This window comes from Myotis yumanensis, unplaced genomic scaffold (genome assembly GCF_028538775.1).
Source record: "Myotis yumanensis isolate MYYU_CA2020_CCGP unplaced genomic scaffold, mMyoYum1.0.hap1 SCAF_2, whole genome shotgun sequence".
Taxonomy (NCBI): Eukaryota; Metazoa; Chordata; class Mammalia; order Chiroptera; family Vespertilionidae; genus Myotis; species Myotis yumanensis.
The window spans coordinates 89,202,997-89,215,329 of record NW_027223753.1 but is presented as its reverse complement, the minus strand read 5'-3'; the positions used below and the strand labels follow the sequence as shown (position 1 = coordinate 89,215,329).

General features: G+C 43.6%; 1 long non-coding RNA gene across 1 annotated transcript; it reads left to right on the top strand.

The window, feature by feature from the left end:
- The first annotated feature begins 1,521 nt into the window (after nucleotides 1-1,521).
- On the top strand, nucleotides 1,522-12,108 carry LOC139001952 (uncharacterized). The gene is made up of 3 exons (XR_011470116.1): nucleotides 1,522-1,612; nucleotides 7,411-7,602; nucleotides 11,875-12,108. It is a non-coding gene; the product is annotated as an uncharacterized lncRNA (long non-coding RNA).
- The last annotated feature ends 225 nt before the right edge of the window (nucleotides 12,109-12,333 follow it).

Here is a 12,333-nt window from a genome sequence, read left to right as displayed (position 1 = left end):
TTAACTTTCTATGTTCTTCTGGCTGGTCTAATAACCAAATTGACATGAGGCAGATTAACAGGAGAAAATAAACAAACTTATTTGGTATGCACATATGGGGATTCCATAAGAAAATGGGGCCCTGCGGACAAATCAGGCAGTTGAGGCTTGCCTGCCATTCTGGACTAAGGAGAGGGAGGCAGGGTCTGGGACTTTAAAGGGAAAGTAGGCCATTCACAGGTAGATGAGAAAGCAGCACCCATGTCCAAATTACTCTCTAGCATAATACCCTGTTTATAATCTCTAGAGCCTGTAACTACTTCATTTATTCACATTTTCCTATTTATTGTCTGCTCCCCAACCACCCCGTAAGCACCATGCTGATGTGGGTCTTGTTTGTCTGCATCCAAGCAGTGGTTGGCACATAGTAGGTGGTATAAAAAGGGTAAAATGAGTAATGATCAGTTTGTTTACATGAGGAATATAGGCAGCTCTGGGGAGGAGGCAGTGACCCAGACGCTGGTCACCTGAGACCTCACTGACCTGGGAGAAGGACAAAAGATCCCTGGAGCAAGCAGGGAATAAAACTCAGGCAATCAGACAATCTGGGCGGGGCAGGCAGTCCAGGCATAGGACACAGCAAGGCCCTGGACCGAGGATTGAGTTCAGGCACAAGATCCTGCTTATTAGAAGAACCAATGAAAGTAGACAGGACTCAGCCAAGAGGAAACAGACTTGAGGCTGGTTGCTAGACTGGGGTTGGACTCAAGGAGTGCTAATGGGGAGAATCATGAGAGGACCCAGGGCATAAAGCTGGAGTGGAACCAGGCTTAGTGTTTGCCCTAATTTGGGCAGGTTGGCCTAGAGCAGTGATGGCGAACCTATGACACGCGTGTCAGAGGTGACACGCAAACTCATTTTTTTGGTTGATTTTTCTTTGTTAAATGGCATTTAAATATATAAAATAAATATCAAAAATATAAGTCTTTGTTTTACTGTTGTTGCAAATATCAAAAAATTTCTATATGTGACACGGCACCAGAGTTAAGTTAGGGTTTTTCAAAATGCTGACACGTCGAGCTCAAAAGGTTCGCCATCACTGGCCTAGAGCCCGAGTTGGAGGTGAACAGCCTCAGCATTCTGATTACAGGGCAGTGGGAACCAGAAGCAAGGCAGGCCATTATAGCTAGCATGGCAGATTTTGAAACGATGCTTCATGGAACATAAAAAACACAGACCATAAGGGAAAGGGCAAAAAAGTGAACGTTAAAACAATTTAATTTAATTTTTTTTATTGTCAAAAGACAGCATAAATAAGGAGGGACTCAAACAGATACTTGCACACCCATGTTCTTAGCAGCATTATTCACAATGGCCAAAACACTTTCAAAGTAGAAACAACCCAAGTGTCCAACAATGGATAAGTGGATAAACAATGGCTATAATATTATTCAGCCTTGAAAAGGAATGAGCTGGGGGGAGGGGCAGTGGGGAGTTGTATTTTTCTTGTTTATTTTTTATTTTTTTCTTTTAAAGGGAGAAGGAGTGAGAGCTAGAAACATCAATGATGAAAGAGAATCATTGACTGCTGCCTCCTGCAAGCCCCACACCGGAAATCGAGCCTGCAACCCAGGTATGTGCCCTGACCAGGAATTGAACTGTGACCTCCTGGTTCATAGGACGACCCTCAACCACTGAGCAACCCCAGCCAGGTGGGAGTTGTTGTTAATGATAAAAATTTTGGCAAGGTGAAAAGAGTTCTACAGATGGATGGTGGTGATGGTAGCACAACAGTGTGAGTCTACTTAGTTCCACTCAAGTATAAGTGTTAAAAAATAAATAAATAAAAGTGGATAAAATTTAAATTTTATGTTATATATTATACCACAATTAAAATAAAAGGAAGAACCTTCTTACACATGCTACTACAATGTGAATGAAACTTGAAGACATTGTGCTAAGTGAAACAAACTAGTCACAAAAAGACAAATAGTGTATGATTCCACTTAAATTGAGTACCTAGAATAGTCAAGTTCATAGAGACAGAGATAGAATGGTGGATGCCAGGGGCTGAGGGGTGTGGGGGATGGAGAGTTAGTATGTAATGGGTACAGCTTCAGTTTGGGAAGATGAAAAAGTTCTGGAAATGGATAATACTGATAATTGCATAACATTGTGAATATATTAATGTCTTTGAATTGTATACTAAAAATCATTGAAATGGTAAATTTTATGTAGTATGCATATTTTACCAAAATAAAATTTAAAAAGACAGCCTAAACAGAGAAAAGACAAGGTACAAACTAGGAGAAGATATATAAGTTTTTTCTAACTATATACATTTCTTTACCCTGCCTGGAAACATGAGGTGTCTAGATCAGAGAAAAACCAAGTATTTGCTCACATATTGGTCTTACTGCCAATTCCCAATAGGCAACAGAGCTAGGGCCAGATGTACCCTGCAGGTACAGGGCTTGTGACACAGGTAAGAGCTCTAAAACTGGATCTCAGAGCATGCAAAGATGCTGCCGCACACTGGCCCGCCCCCTCTGGAGGGGGAGGGAGAGACCTTTGCTCTCCAATGGAAAGGAATCCACTCTGGGGAGAGGAGAGCAAGGTCTCTAGGCTTTTATAACCATTTGGAATGTAAACAAAGGGCTCTGGGCCTGGGGAGAAAGAAGGCATTCTTTATCTTTGTAGCATGTCGCTGTCTGTTGCTCTGAAAGGCCTGGATGGGGCAGGAACACAGAAATCCAGGGATGATTGCCTTCCAGCAACATCGGCAACTTATACAACCAAAGAAGGATTCAGATGCATTTAACTAATTACTACAAATAAACAAGAGACGACAAGCAAGCCCATTTAAAAAAATGGATAAAAGAATGTAAATTGACAATTTTGAGAAGAGGAATACCAAGTGACCAATAGCTTATGAAACCTTTATGAGACGTACTAGTAATTAGGGACATTCAAATTAAAATGGGCACCAGTCACATACTGAAATATTTCCCAATATTAAAGACATGAAATGAATTGTTATATAGTCAGGCTGTAGGAATTCGTGAAGAGAATGAAAGTATGATGTCACTTGCATGAAATGTCCAGAATAGATACGCAAGTCTATAGGGACAGAAAGTAGATCAATGCTTGCCTAGGGCTGGGGATAGGGAAGAGGAAGGGACTAGAGTGATAGCTAAGAGGAGCTGAATTTCTTTCTGAGGTAATGAAAATATTCTACAGTTGATTGTGGTGATGGAGGCACAATTCTGAATGTACTAAAAGCCATTGAATAGTACACTTTATTTTTTTATTTATTTTTTAAATATATTTTATTGATTTTTTTTACAGAGAGGAAGGGAGAGGGACAGAGAGTTAGAAACATCCATGAGAGAGAAACATCAATCAGCTGCCTCCTGCACGCCCCCTACTGGGGATGTGCCCGCAACCAAGGTACATGCTCTTGACCGGAATCGAACCTGGGACCTTTCAGTCCACAGGCCGATGCTCTATCCGCTAAGCCACACCAGTTAGGGTGAATAGTACACTTTAAATGGCTGAATTGTATGGTGTAGGGATTATATCTCAATAAGGCTGTTTTTAAAAGGCAATGGGGATATCATTTTCTTCCTATAAGAAAGTTAAAAGTCTGACTATTCTATATGTTGGCAAAGATGTGGAGAGATAGGAGTCTCCCACAACTGGTGAAAGCGTAAGCTGGTCGCCTTAGAAAGAGTAAATTAGCACCATCCAGGAAAGATATGCCTACTGTGTCCCAACAATTCCACTCCTAGGTAAAGAATTTAGGCCATGAGGATGGACAAAGAGACTTTACAAGTATGTTCATGGCAATCTATACTAATAGCCTAGGTGGTCATCATGCCCTCGTTCCCTGATGCCCTTATGCTGTCACAATCCCACAATCCATCACCAGGAGGCTGCGTGCGCATTGGGCATGTGCAGGTGGATGGGGACTTGACACTGCGTGCCTGTCGAGGAGGCGGCGGAGGAGGCAGGGCCTGGCAGGTTGCTGAACGGTGAGGCCTGGGGGTTCTGCAGCCCCGCATGGCGCAGAGGCGGGAACCTCAGCTCTGGCCTACCTCTTTGGGGCAATCCATCAAGGAGCCCCGGATGGGTGGGTGGGGCCTATATTTTGGGGTGATCAATTGTGGGGCTCCCGCACTGTGAGAGGGCATAGGCCAGGCTGGGGGGCTCCCCAACCCCCGACTGCACAAATTTTGTGCACCGGGCTTCTAGTCTTATTTATAAGAGTGAAAATTTTACATGACTTCAATGCCCATGAACAAGAGAATGGATAATAAACTCTTTTAAATCCATGCAATAGAATACTATACAGCAAGATAAAATGAATGAACTACATGGACACATCTCACAAAGAGAATGCTCGGTGAAAAAAATCAAGTTTCAAGTAGATGCATACAGTGGGAGATAAAGCCATGCAAAACAATAACATATTTTTATTATCACATAACGTATGAAGAATTAGTGTAAAACACACATGTGAATGGCAAATAGCAAAGTCATGATGGTTAGCTCTGGAAAGAGGAAGAGAAAGAAAATTGAGGAGGTGTACACAGGGAACATCAACTACACCTATATATTGGTTTCTTTCAGAAAAATTTAATGTTGAGAGTTGATTAAGCTAGATATATACATAGTTGCAATATTATCTGCATTTCTCAGTACATTTGAAATATTTGCCAATATTAAAGAAAAAGGTAAAGTTTCATGTTGTTAGGATGTAGGAATTTGTGCAGGGAATGAAAATCTGTTTATAGAAGTCAGCTGCCTCCACCACCCCTGCTGGGAGCGTACTGGGTGGACTGTCAGCGCTGTCTGCGCCCTTCTCCCTACACAGTGGGGTGGAAGTGAGGTGAGGGTTGGGTGGTGGTGGGCAGCAGATGTTACCAGTTCCACTCTTTGTCCCTACCTTTGATATGTGGGCTAGAGGAACACCGGCAAATCTTTTGCCATGGTGACTGTCCCTTGTTTGAGGCCACCTGAAAAGGACTTAGGCTTTGTGATACACCTTTTTATTTAGAAACTAGAGGTCCAGTGCATGAAATTTGTGCACAGGTGGGAGCCATCTTGCCCAGTCCCAATCGGGGCCAATTGGAGGAGGGACTGTGGGAGGGTTCTAGGGTGTGTCCGGCCCCATCTCGCCCAGTCCCAATTGGCCAGACCCCAGAGCAAGCTAACCTACCGGTTGGAGCATCTGCCCCCTGGTGGTCAGTGCACATCATAGCGACTGGTCGGTCTACTGCTTGGTCACTTAGCATATTAGGCTTTTATATATATACTAGAGGCCCGGTGCACAAAATTCATGCACAGGTTCAGTCCCTAGGCCTGGCCTGTGATCAGGGCCATCTTTCCCAGCTGCCTGCAGCTGCTTCACCCACTGCCGCCATCCAACCCCAGTTCCCAATTCACCACTGGGTGATTGGTGCTTCATAGCCGGGGGAAGGCACCAAGAGGTCAGTTGTTCCCGCTCACTCACTGGCCCTGGCCCCGCACCAGGTGGCCAGCAGGCAATTGGAGCCTGTCAGCCTGGGAAAGGGACCAAGAGGTGGTCAGTGCACCTCATAGTGACTGGTCCAATGGTCATTCTGCTGTTAAGGTCAGTTTGCATATTACCTTTTTATTATATAGGATAGAGGACTGGTGCACGGGTGGAGGCTGGCTGGCCTGTCCTGAAGGGGGTCCAGGATCAGAATGGGGGAAAACCGCTGTGGGGCAGGACCACCAGGGCAGGGGCTGTGGGGTTTGCAGGCTGGCCCCACCCCCGATCAGGGTGGGGGTCCCTGCTGGAATGGGGTGGCCTGGGCGAGGGGCCGCCGGGGGTTTGCAGGCTGGCAATGCCCCCTGATTGGGGTGGGGGTCCCCACTGGGAGCAGGGTGTCCTGGGTGAGGGGCCAGGCCGGCCAACCCCCGGCTTTGTCAGGAAGGACCTCTGGAAGATGTCTAGTCTAATTAGCATATTACCCTTTTATTAGTATAGATAGATTGTGCTCCAGAGCCTCAACCGCCTCTTATAGGGTGACAGGCTGGAAGATTTAAACAATGAGACTGCTTGGATGACTCTGGCATTCCATGGGTGTTGAGAAGCCACTGCTGGTTATCAGTGTTGCCATGACAATGGTGGGGACCATGAATTACATGCTGGGGGCGAAAGGTCGTGTCAGACTGATAAATGTATGTAGTAAAACCTCTTCTGTGCCTGGACTATGTACTTGACATGCATTGGATGGTTGGTTTGAAAGTAGTTTCTCTTTTTACCCCAAGTGACCTCCTGTTAAGTTTACTCACTTTTTAGTCTAATGTGCTGGAATGTTGCTTAGCAAACAATTATACCTGGTACTACTCCTTAAAGGAGCACGTCTATTAACTATGTGAAGTGCCATCAGAGATAGTACCATGTCCCAGTTTGCACAGTCTTTAAACAAAACAACCACAACTTTTGTGCCTCCTTCCAGTGCTGTTATGCTAACATGAGCACGGTTTGCAAATTAGACTCTAAAGAGAATGATTAAACTCAGAATAAGTAAGCACCAGAGAGCTGCGCTAAGAGAAGGAATGGGCAGGCTCCAACTGCTACTTGTCTACAGGAGCCTTTCTCTGTCCGGCCACTTGCCACTCTGAGTGTGGGCATTGGGCCCCCATCAGCAGCTGAGAGTGTATTAGAAATTCAGAGTCTCAGGCCCCACCCAGACATATTGGATCAGCTCCTGCATTTTAATAAGACCCCCCGGTGATTTTTCTGCACATGAAAATTTGGGAAGCACTCAGTCTTATGGTCCAAGACTGACAAGAAATAGAGCTTTCAGAAAAAGAGAGACTCTGGGGGAGTTCTGGAGGAGAAGAGTTTTAAAAGCCACAAGATTTCTAAAAAATGCTCTGGGCTGTCCCAAAGTACCAAGTTGCTATTTGTGGATTATATTTTGTGCAAAGTTGTTATTTCCTTTCCCCATCCATTGAAAATATGAAAGTAGCAGGGGGAAAAAAGGGTGGGAGGAGTTTAAAAATAACATGGAAGTCCGAGAGTTTTCATTGGACCATTTTCTTGTGTGATATTCAGCTCCACTGTGACCCCCATTGTGCCTTAATCTCTCCAACTTTGAACTCGTTTCCTGCATATCCCAGGCCTGCATGAGACTTCATAGTCAATGCTTTTAAGGACTTTGAGGTGCTCAGATGAAAGACGCGGCCCAGGCAGAGGTGTTATTGGCGCCATGCAGTAAGGGCCAAGCGGGCTCCTGATTCAGCAGCCTTCCTGACTCGGGGCACAGTGTGCCCACTTTCATCTAAGTCCCCGGCTTCTCTGGAGGAAAGGACAGGGAGGAACTGTGGGTGGGATGAGGGAGATAAAGCAGCTTGTGTGTGATGAGTCACAGGGAGCCTCATTTGTTGTTGCAGGTCCATTCATTACTCACTGGCTGGCACTCCCACTGATGGCTGAGGGAGCCCAAGTTTCTCCCTGCACTTTGGTGATGTGCCGGGGACTGGGATCCTTGTACCTGTCTGCTGTGATAGGGATAATTACAGAATGACAGTATTAAACAGCAGGTTGGTCGTCACACACATGTCAACACATAGTGATGAATGAAGGTGAGTAAATGGTTCCGACTCTCAAATATCTGTAAATGAGCGCCTCTCACAGAATCTCCTTGAAGAAAAGATTGCAAATGGGTAGCTCCCGCAGCAAAACATATCTCAAGTGTGCCTGGCTTTACTAGTAAGTAATTCAATATGCATGAACTTGAGTTTCCGGAACAGATTAGTTAGGGGGAAGAGGTGTGACTCCTCACATCACACAAGAACTTTTTGCTTCAAAGGGACTCATCTATGGGCTCTATTTTTTTTTTTTTTTTTTTTTACTATGAAGAATACAATAACATAAAACCATCTTAACCATTTTAAGTGTGCAGTTCAGTGGCATTAAGTACATTCACATTGGTGTGCAACTATCACCACCATCCATCTCCAGAATTTTTTCATCTTTTCAAACTGAAGCTCTGTTTCCATTAAACACTAACTCCCCATTCCTTCCTCCTCCAGCCTCATTGCAAGCACCATTTCTACTTTGTGTCTGTATGAATTTGACTTTCTAAGTACCACATATGAGTGGAATCATTCAGTATTTGTCTTTTTGTGGCTGGCTTATTTCACTTAACATAATGTCCTCATGTTTCATCCATGTTGTAATATGTGTCAGCATTTCCTTCCTTTTTAAGGTGAAATAATATTATACTCAAATTTTTTGAGAACCTATCTACTATGTGCTAGCACTGTGCAGGTAATACAAAGACAAACAAGGTAAACCTGTGTCTGCCTCCCAGTACTTACACTCACTTGACAGTCCAGGCAAGTACAAAGGCAGTCACAATTACTATGCAAGTGCTAAGATGATACAGAGCATTCTTGGAGCTTATATATCAGGAGCATGTTCCAAGAGCTTCAAAGCTTCAGAAAGACTTTCTGAAAATCTCCCTAAAAATGATGTCTAACCTAAGACTTGAAGAAGGAGCAGAAGATGGCCAGGTGACAGAAAGGGTAGAGAGACTTCCAGGTACATGGAATAGTAGATGTAACTACCTAGAGGTTAGAGATATCAGAGCTTTCTGAATAAATGAAAAGCAGTTAGGTATGACTGGACCATAGGAATTAATGAGACCATTGCAATTAACCTAGCTATTAATAACAGAAAAGGAGTAAAAGGAGAAGCCAGTCATTATAGGCATGTCATTTGGACAGCTCACCAGGAAGCTACAACTTTATACTCCCTAGTGATCCAACAAAGGGAAGATTGACACATGCCCAGTAAAGTTGGGGGGACTAGTGAAGGTCCTTGCTGTCCATCACACCTGGGGGCAGATGGTTGGCCAGAATGGGTGTGACCACCATGAAGATGTGGGATACTTAATTTCCTGAATAAAGAACTTCTCTCTGTTGATTCCTTTCACCTTGGCTCATGGCTCACACTTGGCTTCCTGGCATTCTCCCATGTGGCCCACGGCTATGTGGACCCCCACACATAATGGACTAATGGATTGTAACTAGCCCGATGCTGAACGACCCAGCTGCAACATGGAACAGGGACTCTGGACTCTGACTCTGCTTCCAGCTTTACTGAAACCCCAGCTACACTCCTTCTATGACTGGACTAAGGGAAATTCGACTTTAGAAACACAGGGATGTAATTCCATGGAAATAAAGCTTTTGACCATATCTCACCCTCCCATGGGGGCCTCAAGAAATGCTTATTCTAGCAGTACCCTTAAGAACTCCACTTCTACTGATAACACTATGAAGGGACGAGGGCCTCTGAAGGAGGGTGGTTCCCCTTATTATTAGAGAAATGGGAAGTTACAGAGAGAGCTTCCCATTCAGATGGACATCTTGGAAAGATCACAGTCTGGAGAACAATTGGCTAAATAGTAAAAAGGTAGAATCAACAGGACTTGGTGAACCATTAGATCTAGGGTTGTAGAAGAGCATGGAATCTCCTAAATTTCTGACTTGGGTTCCATAAAACAATAAAAGAACGGGAGGTTTGGGTGGGAAGATATAAGTTCCATTTGGACATGCTGATTTTGAGAGACATTTAAGTGCAATTATTCAGTAAGCAGTTGATAATCCCCTCACAGATGGCATGCAGGATCTATAGATGCTGCAGAAATCATGGGAATGGGTGAGACCAGAGAGATGAGTCTCAGGGTAAAGACATACGAGAGCTGAGGAGTAAACCCAGGGAATTCTAACATTTACAGCTCAGGCAGAGAAGGACTCTGAAGAAGAGGCTGTAAGGGGAAGCCAGGGTGTGAGCAGAACCAGACGCAGGAATCATGTACTACAAAGTCGGAGTCTCAAGGAGGGTGAGGTCAAGTGTGTCAACTGTTTTAAGGAGGTTAGGTAAAACAATGATTAACAATTATCCTAGAGCTTGGCAAGAATGGTTTCAGAGGAGAGATGGAGGTGGAGCAGACCGCAGTAGTTGGAACGGTGGGAGGTGAGAAGAGGCTGTGAGTCAATGAAGGAGGAGGCCAGTGTGTCCTTGGTGGTAGAGCAAAGTCTACGTCAACCAGGGGAGATTAGTGGAAGCAGCAGTCATGAAAGCAGATTAAGTCCATGGCTGCAGGAGGACAGGCTAGTAGTCAAGAAGGTGAGAGCCAATGTGGGAACAGAGATGTTGAAATGATTAAAGACTAGTGATTCTGGCTGATAAAGGATGCAGAGCCACTGACCACATTTATTACTGTTGCTATTTTTAACTTCAAGCTTTGAGTGTATTCCCCCAGACAGGGAGCAAGAGTTAGATAAATGTTATTTAAACATTCATTGGACATTTTTGAGCACTTATTATGGGCCATGTGCTGGTGTTGCAAATATGTTCCTGCACTCTAGTATCCCATGTCTTTGGAAATACCTGCATTTTAAAAAGGCAAAGTAAAACTCTATTTTCCAAAGCATCAAAAACAACAAAGGATGTACGTTTTAATAAAGTTTTACTTGATTTTGTTATATTGGTGCATAGTTGCATGGAGTTTTGCCTTTACAGTTCACATTCCCAGTGCCTAAGGGGGGTCAGACAACACTGAAGGCAAATAGTCAAAACTTGAACCTAGAGTCCTGTATAAGTCAGGTCCCAGCCGAGGAACTTAGGGTCAGGGTGGATGGAGAAACAGACCACGAGGGAGGGAACAGAGGACCCAGGCTGGTGGCATTTTGGGACAAGCTCATGACCAAATGTAAGTGGTCTTATCCCATGTGGGTATAGATTAAGAATAGGAAATTGCTTTTGATGTATTTGCTATGAAACTTTTTTTGGGGGGGAGGGGGGGTGATTATACATAAAAACACTAAAGGAAAATACAACAAAAATGTTAACAGTGATTATCTCTTGGTGGAGGGATTATGGATGATTTGATTTTCTTCTTCATAACTTTTTATATTTTAAATGAATAGTATTAATTTTATGATCTGAAAACAGTGATATTTTTAAAACAAAAAGAAAATATCAAAAAGAATCAAGATGATAACATTGTTTCATTCAAAAATGGTGGAAAATAGAGTATTGGTAGGAGAAATACTCAGAAATAACACTGGAAACTCAGGGGTCACATGCCATGCTTAACTGTGTCCTGACCTCGTGCTGGTCCTAGGCATTTTCTTTAATCGATTTATCACAGAATTGAGGACTAGCAGCTCTGACCATGTGATTGTGTGCCAACCCCTGCTCATGTTTCCTCTAGAAGAGGGAAGTGACGTGCTGAGGCTCATACAGTTATTCTGTTATGTGATCATGCAATTTTGTCTTGAAATTCTTAGGTACAAAGTGGGGTATGAGGGTAAATAAATATTGAGAGTTATAATTCTTAATTGTAGCATTTTTATTCATGAAAAAAGGTTGTCTCTCCGAAGGACTTGTATGCATGCATATAAGCATAACCAATGGACATAAGACACTGGGGGGTAGGGGATTGTTAAGGGCGGGGGAAAAAAAGGAGACATATGTAATACTCTTTGTAATAGTTTAAGCAATAAAAAAAAAAGAAAGAAAAGGTTGTCTCTGATGAGAGTGTGACACATTCTAAAACAAAGGTCACCACTAACTGAAATAGAGTTTTTGAGTTTAATTCATTGATAGGAGGGAGGTTATTCTTTTAAAAAGACATGCATGACTATTCTTAAATTCAATTCTCATGAATATTTGTCAATAGGTAGGGAGAGATGGAAATAGAATTTTGAGTATATACCCTTGTTTTAAATACAATTTCTTTTTACTAGCCTCATGGGAAGGGGACCAGCTTTTCTTTGTACCAAATCTCTTTTTTAAAAAAGTGAAGTGTGGGTCCTACAAGTTGTTGCTTGTATTGGCAGGTGAATGAAAATGCTGCCACTGGTGGAGAAGAGAAGCTTGCTGCTTTCCACACCTATTCCTGAATAGCAAGAAAGAAGCCCTACCCAGAAGCTGGAGGGAATCCAGAAGATGTGGACAAACCCACAGCTTCTCCCTTGAGAGAGAGGTGTGTCCACTCATTTCTCAGGTCTACTGAAGCCTTGAGAAATTAATTGAGGGATTGCTTGCCTTGGAGGCCTTTCACCTAAGCAGGCTCAGCCCTGATCTGCAGCGTTCAGACTGTCAAATAGGCACACCTGAGCACCGTGGTATGTGACATACCAAAAACACAGCTGCTGACCTAGGACTCCGTACACCCTCTCAGCCCTTTAGGGCCCAAGCAACCCAATAGGGGACAGCTCTGGGTGGGCCTTCCTTTCCTTGTCAGGTCCTCAAAATACATTACACTGAATGGTCACAGCTGAATTTGAGAAATTACT